The sequence below is a fragment of the Macrotis lagotis genome, chromosome 4 (genome assembly GCF_037893015.1).
Source record: "Macrotis lagotis isolate mMagLag1 chromosome 4, bilby.v1.9.chrom.fasta, whole genome shotgun sequence".
NCBI lineage: Eukaryota > Metazoa > Chordata > Mammalia > Peramelemorphia > Peramelidae > Macrotis > Macrotis lagotis.
The window spans coordinates 7,500,352-7,516,640 of record NC_133661.1 but is presented as its reverse complement, the minus strand read 5'-3'; the positions used below and the strand labels follow the sequence as shown (position 1 = coordinate 7,516,640).

General features: G+C 52.0%; 1 protein-coding gene and 1 long non-coding RNA gene across 7 annotated transcripts in view; one reads left to right on the top strand and one right to left on the bottom strand.

The window, feature by feature from the left end:
- The window catches only part of PTPRE (protein tyrosine phosphatase receptor type E), a 147,056-nt gene that overhangs the window by 43,231 nt on the left and 87,536 nt on the right, over positions 1 to 16,289 (top strand). For 5 of the 6 annotated variants that reach the window (XM_074232171.1, XM_074232166.1, XM_074232167.1 and 2 more), the window contains exon 2: positions 2,773 to 2,795. The gene's annotated coding sequence lies outside the window, so the exon portion shown is untranslated. Of the gene's footprint in view, positions 1 to 2,772; positions 2,796 to 14,945; positions 15,272 to 16,289 lie in introns of those variants that run through there. The other variant, XM_074232170.1, reaches the window with a different exon arrangement.
- On the bottom strand, positions 6,216 to 15,348 carry LOC141520567 (uncharacterized). The gene is made up of 3 exons (XR_012477665.1): positions 15,133 to 15,348; positions 14,765 to 14,929; positions 6,216 to 13,521 (listed from the first exon to the last, which is right to left on the bottom strand). It is a non-coding gene; the product is annotated as an uncharacterized LOC141520567 (long non-coding RNA).

Sequence of the window (16,289 nt, the reverse complement as noted above, 5' to 3'; positions counted from 1 at the left end):
CTGAGGATCTTTACCATCTCTCATCTCTCGGGGCAGAGACGTGAATGAATGTAATTCTAGACAACAGTGGAGCATAAGATGCTGGCAAGCCGGGCGCTATGTCCAGTCGAGTCTATAAGGATCGATTAAGCCCTACTGTGAACTGTGTACCTGCCACTGTGTTGATTGTCAAAGAAAAGACAAGACAAAACTCCTGCTCATAGTCTAATGAGGATAGAGAAAATCCATGGGAGGTCCAAGAGTGGGGACAGTGGAGAGGGATTCAGCTGGGAGGAAGACCATGCATGAAGCCTTGTTGGAACAGGTTGGAACAGGTAGGTAGGAAATCAGCAGGCTAGGGGTGGGGACATCAAAGAGTGAGGAAGGAGAAATGGTGCATGGTTGGTTTGACTCTTGTGTGGAAGAGAGGAAATCAATGTGAGATGGATCCAGGAGGCAGTGGCATCATGGTAGCTGTGGAGGAGCAGGGGCTATTGAAACATGTGAACCAAAGAGTGAAGTGACCAGGTCTGGCAATGAGAAGTCAGGGAAATCATGTTGATGTTGGAATCCTCAGACCTGGGCTGAAATCCCAATTTCTTCATCATCATCCTCTATCTGGGTGATCCTGGGCACTTACTCAGACTCTCCTGGCTTCAGTTTCTATAAAACAAGCCTGGTCATCTTCAAATCAACATTCATCCATATATAAAGAGGAGATATCTATCAGTGGTTGGAAGAATGGCGCATAGGGGGAGATAGTTGAGGCCAGGAGGAGCCTCTGGGGCCTCTTCTGTAAAGGAAGGAGCAGATTTGTGTAGATATAGAGTCTGGTGATCTGAGGGGTTGATGAGATGGTGAGGGAAAAGGAGAGTCAGGCATGATTCCGGGAGCCAGATGTGGTCTTGGGGGAGGGTGGTGCCATTGTATGGCAAACAGTGAGGCCAGAAGAGTGAGGTGAGAAGGTTGGGGGAATGGAGAGGAAAGCCTTGGATTAAGGGGACCTCTAGCCAACATAGCATCCTCTTTGTGCCTCCACCAAGACTCCCTCTTATTCCCAGCTACATCTTATGGGATGTTTGCTCAGACCCTCAGATATGGAGGTGGCAGAGATGTGGTTCTCTTGAAACCAGATAATGACCAAAGCACCAAGTCTCCTATGGAAGATCCATCAATTATTGACTGATGGATAACACTCACAGCTCTTATTTTCAAGTAACCTACAGTTTGCAAAGTGCTTTGCTTAATTTTGTTTGAACTTCATAACAACTCTGTAAGAGAAGATGCTGTTATTCCCATTTTACAGATGGGAAAATAGACATGTCATTGCCCACAATGCATAGTTAATAAAATGTCATGGCAGTATTTGAATCGGGTCTTCCTCCAAAGCCCAGGTCCTCTTCTTTTCTACTGGTCTAGAGGAAACTTAGAATGCACATGTCCTCTAGAAGTTGTCGCCTCCTCCTGAATCACTGGGTTTGGGTCTCCCTGTTCAGGCTTCAGATGAGCCTCCCCACTGAATGCTGTGTCAAGGCCCCAGATGGTGAATCTTCATGGATGTCTGCTTAGGCAATTCTTAGATGAGATATTTCCTTCTGTAGAATGTGCCAAGAAACATCCCACTTGAATTTTAAGCTCCTATGTTCCCAGCACTGAGATAGACACAGCTACATGGCGGCTTGAATGCTTGGAGGGGGGTGGGGGGAGGCCTGGCTTTAACCTGGAGTCTGCTCCAGACCTTGGGTTCTTCTAGAAAATGCAAAGATTATTTGACCTGTCTGCCCCACAGATGATATGAGAAAAGTTCTGGCCATCCTTCCTTTGGAGAACTCTGATGATTCCATGTGAGCTATTGATAACATTAATAACTGTAATTAGGTAATACAAAAGTTATCATTCTTGTATGAATCTTTCCCGTGGCACAGAGTACTTTGGTCTAGTAGGGACCTAATGATCCTTAAGTGTGGCCTTAGCCGATGAGAAGTGGAGCCTTGGATAAAGGGGGGGGACACATCATTAAAGCATAGTCAACATTCCTATGTCGTTGGCCTCCTCAGCATGGGGAACTATTCCGGGGGCTTTCCCACTGTCAGTACAGCTTCCAATCTTCCGTGGCTCCACAAGCTTCCATTAACTGTGTCCCCTATACCAGGCCCTGGACTGAGAGCTAGAGATAGGGATGTGAAAGTGGGACTGGTGCTCCTGCCCCCCTAGGGGATTGCATCTTCACAGGGAAGCATATCGAAGTGTTCCCTGGGGAAGCTTGAGGCACCCAGGGTCTGGGAGATACAAAGGAGGGGATTGCAACTGTGTCTTCCAAATACATGATTATCCCTCTATCCACAAGAGTGTGCATGGACAAATCATCATCACTGTGGGGTTGTGGGGGAAAAGGAGCCTCTTGAGAAATGCTAAGATTGGGCCTAAGATTTCCATTTTCCTGGGAATCTGGGGTTTGAGCTGTGGTTTGGGGAAAGAAAGAGGCACCAGAAGCAATGGAACTTTTCGGAGAAGTCAGGGGCCAGAGTGGACCCAGTGTCAGGCAGGCACTCTGAACTGATATTTCAGTTAGAAAAAAGACTTTATGGGCCAGGGTATCCAGACAGCTCTGGAGAGAAACTCTGGCTGCTGCAAAGCTCTCCTGGGACAGCTGGCGGCCCAGCAGCCCCAGTGCTGTGGTGGCCAAAAATTGGGCCCCAAGGATGGATAGGAGAGCTAGGCCGATTCTGGTGGCAATGGGAGTCACAACCCAGGAACTGACACTGACTTCTTTCTTTTCTCCTTATTTTACAGGCAGAAACCTTCTCTTCTTCTTGGTGAGTACCCTGTTAAATTGCAATTTTATGTTTGAGTCAGATCGTGGAGCCTGTACAGATAAGAGTGACCTGTGGGGGACGAGGGTCCCAGGTGAGGCAGAACATCTGCTCACTGTGCTTGTTTCCCAGTTGGGTTTTCTTATCGTGGGCTGGCCTATCATGGGCTGCATGTTTTGGAATGCAAGTTATATTAACATGTTTATCCTTGGACGCCGGCTGCCTGTGGCCTTGGTCTGGAGGCAGGGGCTGGGAACCTATTAGGGAGCCCAGGGTCAGTGCCCTGGCTCTCAGACTGATCCACTGGGTGTTTGTATATGTGTGTGTGTGGGAATAATACTGGAAAAGAGAAATTGGACCTTGGTGATGGGGCCTGAAGATTTTGTTTTTAGGAAATCATTATGAAGGGCCATGGCCTTGATGATCTGGTTCTGTAGGGAGGAAGGGATTTTCCAGTGGCATGGCTACTTGTATTCATCTTCTGTTAAATCAAAATAGTCAGGTCAAGCTGTCCCCAAAACTCAATTTTGATTGGCCGTGCCACTGATGGGAAGATAAAACAGTAAGTGTTTCATTCTGTCCCTTTATAACCTTGGGGTCCACTGGGAATTTGTGGATATGTTTTAGGAGGTTCATGAACATGGATGGGGAAATTACATTACATCATTAGTTTTTCTGGCCTCTAACTAAAATAGAGAATTTTATTCAATTTTGAATTAAAAACCAAACCTCAGATATTATTATAAGAGGGATTCTAGAGACCTTCTCACCTGCCAGAGGGTCCAGTCATCTCTGAGGCAGCAGCATAGATGGGAACTGAAATAGTTTTCAGTTGTTCCAAAGAATGGCATGGCCCTGATGCTGCGGTTGATGTTTCTGATAAGGTATGAGGGGGGTGGTCTGTCTGCAGTTGCCTCGCCAGCCCCCTCTCTCCCCCTGCTTGCCTTAGACCAGGCCACCTCTCATTTGTCTGTCTGGTCTTAGCTACACAAGGCTCTCTGACCTCCGCTTTGAGATTTCATTTGGACTTAAATGTTAAAAGCTGGAGGCGGTGACCCCGACTCTCTCTCTCTGCTCAGCTCTGAAGGTGAGATGGATGTTTATGTGCTGGACAAAGCCCCAGGATGGAGAAAACAGGAACCAGCCCCTTGTATTATGATGTACTGTCATTGTAGGAAGACCATTGACCAACCTTTGACTTCCTGTCTTCTTACACAATATTTCCTTTTTTTGATTGATATTTTATTTTATTTTTCCAAAGACATGATATGAAAGTTTTTCCACATTCATTTGCATATTTATAAGTTCCTCAATTTTCTTTATTTTAAATTTTTTAAACATTCTTTTAAGGCAATAGGGTTAAGCGACTTACCCAAGGTCACACAACTAGATAATTATTAAGTGTCCAAGGCCGGATTTGAACTCAGGTCCTCCTGACTCCACTGGGCTCTATCTACTGTGCCACCTAGCCGCCCCCATTCCACAATTTTCTTCTATCCTCCCTTCCCAGCCCCCTTCCCTCAGCAGTGACCAGTCTAGTGAACACTGACACCTTATTTTCCAACAAGTACTGGACTATAGACATAGCCTGCTGAGGGAGTGGGGGGGGGGTCTGCCTGCTTCAAGTCCCTCTCCTCTCTCATCTTGCCTTCCTTCAGGCACCAATGACATCTTCCAAAGCACAGGCTGGACCATCCCCCTCCCCAGGAAAGCCTAGTGATGGCCCATGACCTCCAGAATCAATGCAGAATGCTCTATTTGGCCTTCCAAGCCCTTCCCAACTTGGCCCTCTCCTCCCTTTCCAGTCTTCTTAGTCCCTGACTCTTTCATCCAGTGACCCCAGCCCCCTCTGTTCTGGGACCAGGACCAGGACCAGGACCAGGACCCTCCCTCCTCATGAAGGAATTCTACTTTCTACAAGTCCCTTTTCCCAATCTCCCTCAAGACCAGGCTCCCCGCACCCCAATATTTCTAAAACTTGATTGAGCAGAGTTTGCAGTTGCTTCTTCCATTGAATTGCAAGTGCCCAGAAGGCAGGGTTTGTCTTTTGCCTTCCTTCCTGTCCCCAGGGCTTGGCACACATTGGCCCCTAGTAGGTGCTTGATGAAGGACAATTGATTGATTGACTGACCAAGGTCCTGCATCACGTCCTGGACTGGAGGAGGTAGAAAGAGAGATAGTGAAGCCACAGTCCTGCCCTCGAGGAGCTTCCAGTCTAACTTCCTAAGATTCCATGTGAAGGGCTCCTCTTCCAGGTTCCCCTCCAGCTTTAGGGCTCCCCCCACCCAAGATGAACATGGAAATCCTCAGTAATAACACCATGTATCTGTGGTTTCTCCCTGTAGAAAGTGATCTTCTGGAGGACGGGGGGGGGTTCTGTTGTCCTTGTACCCCCAGTGCCTAGGACAGAGGGTGACAAAGAGTAAGTCCTTGATCAGAGGAGATCAGAGAAGACTCAAAGTGAATACAAAGTCACCATCAGTGGAGAGAAGCAGGATCTGGGTGGGGGGGGTAGGTCCTTGAGATGATCCTTATGGGGAGGCAAGGATTCCAGGAGACCAATATGATAAAGGAGATCCTTCCAGGCTAAGACAAGTGCTGGGGTGAGGTGGAGGCTCAGAGTGGGGTGCATTTGTTGTTGCTCAGTCATTTTCAGTTCTCACTCCATTTTGGCTTTTCTTGGCTGAAATAATGGAGTGGTTTGCCATGCCCTTCTCTAGCTCATTTGACAGAGGAGGAAATCAAGGCAAGCAGGGTAAAGGGACCTGCCTAGGAACACATAGCTAGGAGGTGTCTGAAGTCGGATTTGGACTTGGGTCCCCCTGACTTCAGACCCAGTGCTCCATCCACTACAGTGCCACCTCGATGCCCCATAACATGGATGAACAATAGCATAACATACTTCACTGAGAACCAAGAGGCCTTGTGGGAATGAGAAGAGAAGCCAGAGAGAGGGGACCTGTGCCCTATGACTCCTTGGGCTTCCTCTCCATCCTTGATGGAGCCAATGCATCCTCTCCCCATTTCTACATTCCTCTCACCTCCCCAGTTTGAGAAGTAACGAGTCTGTCTGCCTTACAGCCTCATGATCTCAGCTGTTCCCCATTTGGAAGGCCCTCATGCCTTGCGGTGTGCAAAATCTTCCCTAAGAAGTTTTGTCTTCTGGGTCTGCAAAGAGCAGGAACACCATGTGGGTCCTTGGTATGTAAACAGTCATTTGGGAAGACCTGCCACAGTAACCAGGCACTGGGATAGGTGACAGAAAGAAGGCAGGGATTGTTTTGGTCTCCCACTGTATCCTCAGCACAGGGCCTGGCCCAGGGTAGGTCTTAATAAAAGTGTATTTATTGATGACTGATAGTGCCCCTGCCCTCAGAAAGCTTACATTCTGTTGGAGGGAAATGACATATTGTAATACCCGATAGTAATAGTCCAAAATGATCAGCTTTTTAATAGTAATATCATATTAATTACCTTTTTATATTGTTCACGTATCCTATTAATAGTCATTATTTACAGAGTGCTCTAAGGTTCAAAAAACACCTTAAATTCATAATCACATTTGATCCTTACAACAAACCTTCAGAATGGGTCTTCTGAAGGCAGTCATCCCTGGTCCCCCCAGTGGCTCATGCCTTCCCTTCTCAGATTTCCTTCCACCACCTCTGTGTCTTGAACACTCCTTTTTATCTACTTCTCCTCCATTAGAGGGGAAGCTCACAGCAGCATTCTCAGTCCTCAGAGATCATGTCCATGTCCTGGTCCCCTGGCGTCTAAGCCCAGCAGACCATCCACTCCAGAATTCAGAGCTTTCATCTGATGAAACTTTGCCACAGATGGACAGTTAGGAAGCGGTGGCTGCTCTGCTGTTCATAAGCTGGAGTTTCCTTTGGCAAGAAGTAGTCGTCGATCTGTTGTTATGAAAGGAAAGTCTTTATCAAGAAAAATCTCTGTTTGCTGCTCAGTGCCCATCCGTAGCTGCTCCCCAACACCCACAGGTTCTTGGAGGATGTGTCTAGTTAGGGGACCACTGGGAGAATTGGTGGTGACCTAAGTGGGGGAGGCTTGGACCCCACCATTACAGAAGGAAGGTCATTGGAATGTGCCAGAGAACGCACATGGGACCTGGCTCTGGATCTTGTCTGCTGTTTTCTGCTGGGGGACGTGGGACAGAGTGGGTTGATGGAGGGGGTCATCCGGTCTAGCTGCCTCAATATCCATGAATTGGTACCTCTGATGAGGTCGGTTGAAACAATTCTCAAGAAAGGTCCCTTCCAGCTCTGATTCTCCTATTTTATTATTTTTTAAAATTTTATTTACTTAAGGCAATGGAATTTAGTGACTCGCCCAAGGTCACACAGCTAGGCAATTATTAAGTATCTGAGGCTGAATTTGAAGTCAGGTCCTCCTGGTGCCAGGGTGTGTGTTCTATCCACTGAGCCACCTAGCTGCCCCTGATTCCCCTATTCTAAGAATAAGCCTTCTGAGGTAACCTAATTACCTCGAAAGAGGTTGGACGGCATGGGGCCTTGTGGTTCATGTTCCTCTTCCTTTCTCTCTTCTGATATTACAAGACAGTTTGGCTTAAGGGCTTGGTGCAGCCTTTGCCTGAAGATCTTCCACCTCCCCAGGCTGCCCATTTGACCCGGATGGCGATGGGATGATTAGAAAGTGATTGGCCACCCATCCTCCTCCTCACTGCTTCTGGTTCTTGTTCTGGGAGCAGAGGTGGGGACAGGAACAGTGGGATCCTTCTCCCTAGGATGCTGTGCCCAAGGCCAGGCTTCTTTTGGGTACTCCTTGTCCCTGCCCCTCTTTGCTTGGCCTGTGTCTGGTGGCTTCAGGTCATTTAAACAACATGTAGTGAAAGGTGGCGGCAGCAGGAGGCTCAATTGGAGCAGGCAAAGTCTTGTGAACAACCCTTATGGTAGAAAGGAGTGAACAAATACTGAGAGGAGAGAGAGAGAGAGAGAGAGAGAGAGAGAGAGAGAGAGAGAGAGAGACAGAGACAGAGACAGAGACAGAGAGACAGACATAGAGACAGAGACACACACACTTACACAGAGAGAGAGAGAGAGAGAGAGAGAGAGAGAGAGAGAGAGAGAGAGAGAGAGAGAGAGAGAGACAGACAGACAGACAGACAGACAGACAGACAGACAGACAGACAGCCTCAGTGAGGCAGAGGGGTGGAGAACACTCAGGCACACCTGTCTCACCTGCTCTAGTTAAGCCTCCAGAACGCCTCTATGGAGGTGCAGCCCCTTCTGCTCGCCCCCATCTTTACTTCAGCCGAATCTCTTCATGTGGCCCCCCAACTTCTTTGACTTGCTTTTCGAAGGACTCTTGGGCTTGGTCTCTTCTGTCTCCAGGTCACTGGGGGGTGGTTTCCATTTTGCTCCTGTGCCTCCCCATCCCCACAGGGTTCTTGAAGTTGGCCGGCCTGTCCATGGACAGGATCTGTTCTTCGCCACCAGACAGGTGGCTTTCCTTCCAGAGTGAAATGAGAGGGTGCTGGGAGATTTGTGGGGGAACTTGGGATTCCTTCCATGTTGTTTCCAGTTCTCCTTTCTGGGAGCAAGTTCCTGCCCATTTGAGGAAGACAGCGGTGCTCCTGGTGGAGCCGGGTGGTGAGCGCATCGGCCGTCACGAGTCTAGTAGACGGGATTGTTCCACTTGGGGAAGTCGGGTCCCAGACTCTTTATAAACTCGAGTCTGACCTCTCCCTCAGCTGGATTCTCTCAGAAAGAAGTCTGTGTTCTGCTCAGTCTGAGGGCAAAAATGAATTCATTACTGCCAAGATGGACCCTGGGTGTCTTTGCTTCAGTGGGCAGCCAGGTAAAGGCGCATGAGGAGTTTGGACGGGTCTTGGATTCTTGGTGGATATTGCATGGGTGCAGGTGCAGGGGCTATTTGCCTTGAGTCTTTGGGCCCTGTGGCTCCTTCCACAGTGGCTTACCCAAGGTAGACTCTTCATGGGTGGATTGCTTTCCGTTCTCTCAGAATATGATTTTAACCAGATTTCAGTGGATTTCTGAGGCCTTGCCGGAAGCCTTCAGTCAACAGAAGCCTTGGGAAGCGTCTGAATTGTCTTTTTTCTGGTCTTTGGCAGGAAAGCTGGAATAAGAGGTTCAGGAAACACTCCAGGGCCTGTCAAGGGATGGGAGGGGGTCCGAGCTAGCTGGGGGGCCTGGGCTGGTTAGGGCGCCAAGGACTGGGGTCTTTGCCTCTGGGTCTCTTGTGGGCAGTGAGGATTCCAGGCTTCCAGGCAGGGGGAGGCAGAAGGGAAGCAGATGCAACCAGAATAGCCATTAGGGAAGGTGCCCGACTTTTCAGAAATCCTGGGGATCTCTGGAATACTTTCCCTAGTTCAAAGGGGCAGGAGTTGCCTTGATGTGATAGAAATCCTAGAAATGATACGTTATTTCTGAGAATGTTAAGGTCCACCAGGGGCTTTCCCTCTGGTGTTTCATTTGGACCAAAGAGGTCAGCATGCCCAAGACCCTGCTAAGGTTTTCAGAGACACCCCCCCCCCCACTGGGGGATGCAGCCTGGGTTCGAAATCTGCCTTCTTGTGGCTTTGACCGTTCTTGTGTTACTGTTCTACTTGCTTCAGTCTTCTCTGACTCTGTGTCCCCACTGAGGCTTTTCTTGACATAGATACTAGAGGGGTTGGCCATTTCCTTCTCAAACTCATTTGACAGATAAAGAAACTGAGGTAAAAAGGGTAAAATGACTTGCCCAGGGTCACACAGCTAGGAAGAGTCTGAGACTAGACTTGAGCTCCTGAAGATGTCTTCCTGCCTCCAGGCCCAGAACTCTCCATGCCCACCCAGGCATTGGAGCAGCAGCCTCTGAGGCCCCTGCTACCTCTAACCCTTGGGAGTATAGAGCCCTTAACATAGGACCCCCGAGGCGAGGGGGGCTATCCTGCCCCGCCTCTCTTTCCATTGGATTGGGGGGACGCCTTGCCTTGGTATTAAGGGAAGGTTTTCTGAGAGGTAAGAAACAGGAAGGAGCATAGGAAGCAGAAGTGGCCCCGAGAGTTTTAAAGCATCTCTGAAGTTAGAAAAGCAGAATGGAGGAAGGAGGGGAAGGGGTGAAAGACAGACACAGGGACAGACACAGGGATGGACACAGGGGCGGACACAGGGATGGACAAGGATAAACATAGGAACAGACACAGAGATGGACCCGGGATGGGCACAGGGACGGACACAGGGACAGACATAGGGATGGGCACAGGGACAGACTCTCACACAGCACAGAACCAGGGGGTGAAATTCCTTAGGTAGTGATGTTTGTACCCAGAAACCTGACTCCTCTGTTAGAATGAGGTGGAGACTCCAGGGGTCCAGACCAGCCTCTTCCATGTATAGGGAAGGAAACTGAGGACCCACAAAGTGAAAAGTGGCTCGTCAGAACTGGGATTTGAACTTGGCTCCTCTGACTACAAAGCCTGCTATCTCAGCTGCTGTCTTCCCTGATTGTGGTGTTTGGTTATGACTGAGGACCCCCGAGCCTCAGTCAGGCAGCCCTACCTGCTTTAAAGGGGGAGCCCATGTGTCTCTCTCCACGGTCTCTGCAGTGCCAACGGATGGCAGAAACAGATGGCTTTGTCAGAATCCGCTTCCCTGCCAACTGGGAGTAGCAAGTGGGTGTCCCAGTTCACACCGAGGAGGCTGGTGAGTGGGGGGTGAGGGTAGGATGGGAGAGAAGCCCTCCTCCAGGCAGCAGTGGCCAGATGCACGAGCCGCCAACCAGCAGGAATGCCAGTCAGACCCCCTTCATATTCCCTCTGGTCTGGTGGGGCGTCTCGGGAGGCAGAGTGGGCACCCTCCCCATGAGCAGGACCACTGGGGCTGCTCTCCAGTCTCCCTGCCCACCACAAACACCCCAAAATGAGGCTTTCTTAGCACAACCCAGAGGGACCGTGCCAGAACCAGTGGAGAGAAGGGCAAAGGGCAGGGGCTGGCCGGCTTCTCGGAAACGTGGAGGCAAAAATCTGTCTTCTCCCAGATTCTCTGCATAGCAGTCTTCCCCCGCCTTGATGAGTGGATGTGGGAAACAAATGTTGGGATTGTCTGCCTCCTCTGGGTGGAGCTTTCAAGGGTTTGCCTTCCCTGCCCACGGGGTGCCTGGATGCCACCTGGTGTCCTAGCCTCAGAGCTCTCAATTGTGAAAAGGACCCTGGGCAAGCACTGAATCCAAGTGCCTCATTTTACATGCAGAGACACTGAGGGATCCTCAAACACCCTCTGATACAGCTCCCTCAGAGCCCTGATAAAGAAACCCAGCCATAGAGGCTTGGTCGACCCAAGGTCATTGACCAGCAAGTATGGGGTGGGATTTGAACTTGGATCCCAGGAGGCTCCGGTTAAGTCTCTTTCCATAGGGAGGCCTTCCTCCAGCTCCAAACTGTGCCCTTTGTCTCATCTCCCCGGTGACAGCGTGGTCTCAGTTGTGCCAGAGGGAAGTGAATCCTCCAGAACGGCAGGCAGAGGCAGGGTCCTTAGGGCCGAGGGAGACTCAGGCAATGGCAGCAGGGGCTTGCGGGGTGCCCCTTGCCAGTTCTAGAGAGAGCCTCCTGCTTGGTCCTTGAAGGTGCTCCTCAGGATGGCAGCTCCCCAGATTACTTCCATTCTTCATTGAGATCAGGACAGAAACTACCTTACCAGGACAAGGAGCTCATTTTGAAGGAAACCTGAGTAGAATAGAGATCAGCCCTGCCCACAAATTTGTGTGCCTGTCTTGTGCCAGGCCGGAGGTGGGACCTGGGACGGTGCCAGCTGGCCCTGTCACCCACCCTTGGTCCTTGGCACAATGTCAGCACCAGGGGATGACGCGCAGAGAGGCCGAGAGCCCAGTGGGCAGCCCGCTGCCTCAGGCGGTCTCCGGCTTGGGGTGGTCTTGGGCAAATCCTTCCACTGTTGGCAGCTCAGTTTCCTCCTCTGTATGCTAGGGAGAGTAGCACCTACCTCACAGAGCCGTCGTAAGGTTATTATTACTGTTGTTGCTGAATATATTATATTGCTGAAGATAAGGATCAAAGTCATTGTAAAGAATTTCATGAATGTGAATGCCACCATAAGGAAATGTGAAGGCTTATTAGCACGTAGAAAGGTCCTGCGTTCAAAACTGGGCTTGGCCTTTTGACCCAGATAGACTGGGTGATGTCCTGGGTTATATTCATCCCTTAGAACACAGAGAAAAACATTTAGCAAACTCAATTAAGGCATGTTTTCTGTCAAGGCCTGGGGAGGGGTCTTCTTCCTCCTCCTTGGCCAGGCCCATCTTTTTAGAGCTGGACAATTCCCTTGCCCTCTCAGGACCTCGGACTCCTCTTCTGTAAAATGAGGGAGTTGGGTTGAATGACCTCTGGGGACACTAACCCAAGGCGGCCCATCCAATAACATATCTTTGAGTTTCCTTTGAACAGACCCAACCTTTGGACCTTTGGCATTTTATTATTTCTTCAGCTCTGTCTCTCACTTCCTCATTAGCTGCCCCAAGTAAATAGAAACATAAAGAACTGATTTATTAAATATTTGGGAAAGGCTTCCATAAAACTTTCCTTCCTTTCCGTAAGATGACAGATAGGTGAAGGCAGGAAGCTCTGTGGTGACACAGGGGGAGCCGGGGCTCGGGGATCATCGTGGAGTCAGAAGTGTGGGGGGACCGATGGCAGCCTCTCAGCCCTTTGAGATCCTAGGTCTCAGAGGTCATCTTGTCCACTCTGCACCCATGTGGATAGGAGACAGAATCTGAGGATACCTCCCCAAAGTCTCCAGACCGTAAGCATCGGGGGCAGGATATGGGCAGGATCTGCATCAGTGATTATGGGCTGGCTAAGTGAGCTCACTCCCGAGGTCATTGGAGGAGGCTGGGTGTCTCGTGATGATGGCACCACGCAGACATGGCAGAGGATCTCGGCATCTTTAGAATGGATGGCCATCTAGCTTTCCTGGAGACGGGCCATCCCTTGGCTTGATAAAGCCGGGAAACTCCTGCCACGGAGTTCTGGGCCTTCCTTCCAGGGTCCCAGGCCTGCCAGGGGCTCCCACCCAACAGAGGGGGCTGTTTGTATTGGGGAATGGATTTGCTTAATTTTTAATGCAATCACTCCTCCTCTTGGTAGATTCATGATCCCTTCTCATCGAGCTGGGGATCAGTAATCTTGGGGAAGGACCGGATTCATCCTCACCACTAGGACCATGGCTTAGCCTGATGGTTCTGCCCCCTGGGGCTGCAGAGGGAGCTGGGGGAGGGCCTTGCCCTCTCACCCAGAAGGATGATGTGGGGGTCAGAGTCTCTTGGGACTCTTCAGCCATCCCTGTGGGGGTGGGCATAAGAATCCCAGGTAAAAAGACTCCCATCTCTGTCCTCAAGCACATAGCGGCCCCTCAGAGGAGACAGAGTGAGCATAGTGTATGCGGGTACCCCACGTGGGGGACTAGGTACTTCTAATTACACATATAGAGCAGACATAGCTTTTATAGGTAATCTAGATACTTACTTTTTGGGACATACTCGCCGTTCACAAAATCAAAAGGTGATTCGTGGAGGGAGGGGAGGTCATTAGGAAGCAGAGAGGGGAAGGAAAAGCTTCATCTAGAAGATGGTGTCTGAAGAAGCAGGTGCTTCTCAGGGGCCATCTCGAGGAGGGGTGGCATGCCAGGCCCGGGGAACAGCCTGAGCAAAGGCACGATGCCTAGAGATGGGGTGGGACATGCTGGATGGCAAGGAGAGAAAGAATGCCTAACAGAATCTGGAGGGTGAGGCCAGGCGGGGTAGGGGAGGGCTTGAATGCCAGGGAGAGGTGCTTGAGTTTAGCCTTGGAGGTAATAAGGAGCCACCAAAGTTGGATGTCATGGCAAGATGTGGACTTTAGGAAAGAGGCAACTTTGAGGGTCTGGATCGGAGCCAGGGAGACCCAGGAGGGACATCAGGCAAGAGGTGAGGGGGACTGTGGGTGTCAAGAGGAGGGGGCAGTGCCAGGATGGTCACAGGGGCATAAGGGCTGCCCATGGACCAAGGGAGGAGATGGCATCATTGGAAGCTAAGAGCTGCTTGTGAAGTGGGTCACCACCAGTCCCATGTGCTTCAGAGAGGAAAGAAGTCCACCCTGGGCTCCCTCAGGAAGAACTAGGGTGATGGAGTCATGGAGAGTGTTCCTCTTGCTCAGTCTGAGGTCCAGGGAGTGTGTTGTCAGCATAGGATCCCCCTTGGGGGTCTCCAGTTGGGGGTGATGGGAAGGAGGGGGAAACCTGCCTCTGAGAGTGACTGGGACTGGAAGCCCCAGTGTCTTGGGCCCAACAGGGCCAGGGACCTTCTAGAGGTGGCTCGGCTGGGTCTACGGGAAGAGACCCCCGCCTTGGCTCTGCTGGCATAGGCCAGTTCACAGCCTTCTGTTTAAAGGTGCTTCAGTGGGTTTGCTTAAAAAATGCAAGGAAATGACCAGCTCGGTTCTCTGATTGGATGCTTAGCTAAGGATTGGGAGATTTAAAGTGGGAAGGAAAGAAGGAAGGGAAGAAAGAAAGGAGAGAAGGAAGGAGGGAGGGAGGGAAGGTAGGAAGGAGAGAAGGGTGGCAGGCAGAGAGGAACAGACATGGGTTGGCCACTGGTCAGACAGCCGGGGTTGGACATGAACACAGGGGGTTTTTTGCCTTAGCTGGATCCGATTTCACCAGCCCAGGGACTGCCAGGCTGGAACGGAGGGAATGAAGAGCCCGTAGCTCAGAGATGGCCTGGAACTCGGGGGAGGGGGGGGAGGGAGGAGGAGACCCCCATCCTCTTTCCCGAGGCCCTGGGTCACTGCTGGCCACGCCCCCCGGTGGGCTGGGACCTCCCTCAAAAAGAGGACCAAGAAGCGGGGCATCTCCGGGGGCTCCGCTTGGGCGACGCTGAGGGCAGAGGACGGAGGGGAAGTCCATCCCTGTCGGAGCCCCCTCCCCCCGGCCGGGGGCCTTACCCACCTCAGGTCCTTGCGTCCTCTTGCCACCCTCCCCCCCCCCCCCAGGGCTCCTGGCAGCAAAGGCTGGGGGGGGGGGGCTGGATCACGGGGGCGGGGCTGGATCACGGCTCCTCGCTCTCATTGGCCAAGGGCGCTCCTGTTGCTAGGCAACCCGGGCGTCTCGCCTCTGGCCGCCACACAGAAACAATAAGGGGCGATGGGGCGCCTTCAGCCCCAGCGCCGGGGGAGGCACAGGCCCGCTGGGGCGCACTGCGCCCTAAGCGTCAAATGGCCACCCAGCAGAGGAGGGGATGGGGCGCCCCTCCCTTGGCCTAGCCCCCCGGGGCTGCCCCCTGCCCCTTCGCACATCTCCCCAGGAGACTCTGCTACCTGGGGGCAGAGGGGGGACGGTCCGGCATCGATCTCAAGCTCGGTTCAGACCCGGCGGGGACCCCAGGGGCCGAGGCATCCAAACCCCGAGCGCCCGGCCTGGAGTCAGGAAGCCCTGATCTGATTTCAATCACTAACGGTGAGACCCCGGGCAAGCCGCTTCACCTGTTTGCCTCAGTTTCCTCATCTGCAAAACAGAGAAAAGCAGCCCCTAAACTCCCCGGGTGGAGGGAAGGAGCAAGTGAGAGAATAATGGTCCAGTGGGGTGGCGGGTCACCTGGTACGTGGCCATTATGAGGCAGTCGTGGCCATCACCCGCATGACTGGCATTATGAGTATTGAGTAGGTGGAGGCGACTCAGCCAAGCCCTAACCATTTAGTAAGCATTAGCTAAGTGCAGGGAGGGAGGAAAGACCGCCTGTCCTCCAGAAGCTCCCAGTCTGACGGGGAGCCGACTGGCAGGGGGCAGGCTGGGATGAAGAGGGAGGGGGTCCTCAGTCAGCCCCTTCCTGATGCCCGGCTGCCCCCTCTGCCGCCCCATCCGCCATGCCTGGGCTCCTCCTTGGTCTTGCCAGTCCTCCTCTGTACTAACAACCTCGCCTCTGGGCAGGACCGAGGGGCTTCCCAGTCACTGCCCACGTGCATGGGGGGGGTCTGCCTTTTGACCACGTTTAGGGACACATTTTAATGTCCGGCTGCCAGGCCAGTCCTCCGTGGGACGCCGGCTCCTCTTTCCTGCCACCTTCCGTTCCCAATAACGTGACACCAGGAGAGGCGAGGCAGCCCAAACAGCCGGGACCTCGGCCCAGCCTCTGGTGACAAATGGCAGTAGTTGCGCAGGGCAGATCCCGGCTCACGTACGGGCGCCCATGCCCGGCCATCAGTCAGCTGGTGCCTCTGGGGGCTGGGGCGGCCTCCCTCTCCAGAGGCCAGGCCAGGCCTGTTGGGGTCCTGGGGGTGCATGCGTGGAGCTGGGCTCCACCAGAAGCCTCCTCAGGGGACCGGGGCATTTTCCCCTGATGTGAAGCGGGCCCATTTTCAGTAGATTCAAAGCAAACTCATCACTAACATTTGCAGAATCCTCAGAAGACAAAGTAGCATCTCCAGCCTTGGTCTAACACCAGGAAACATGAGCTCCCCAGAGCAGATTGTGGCAC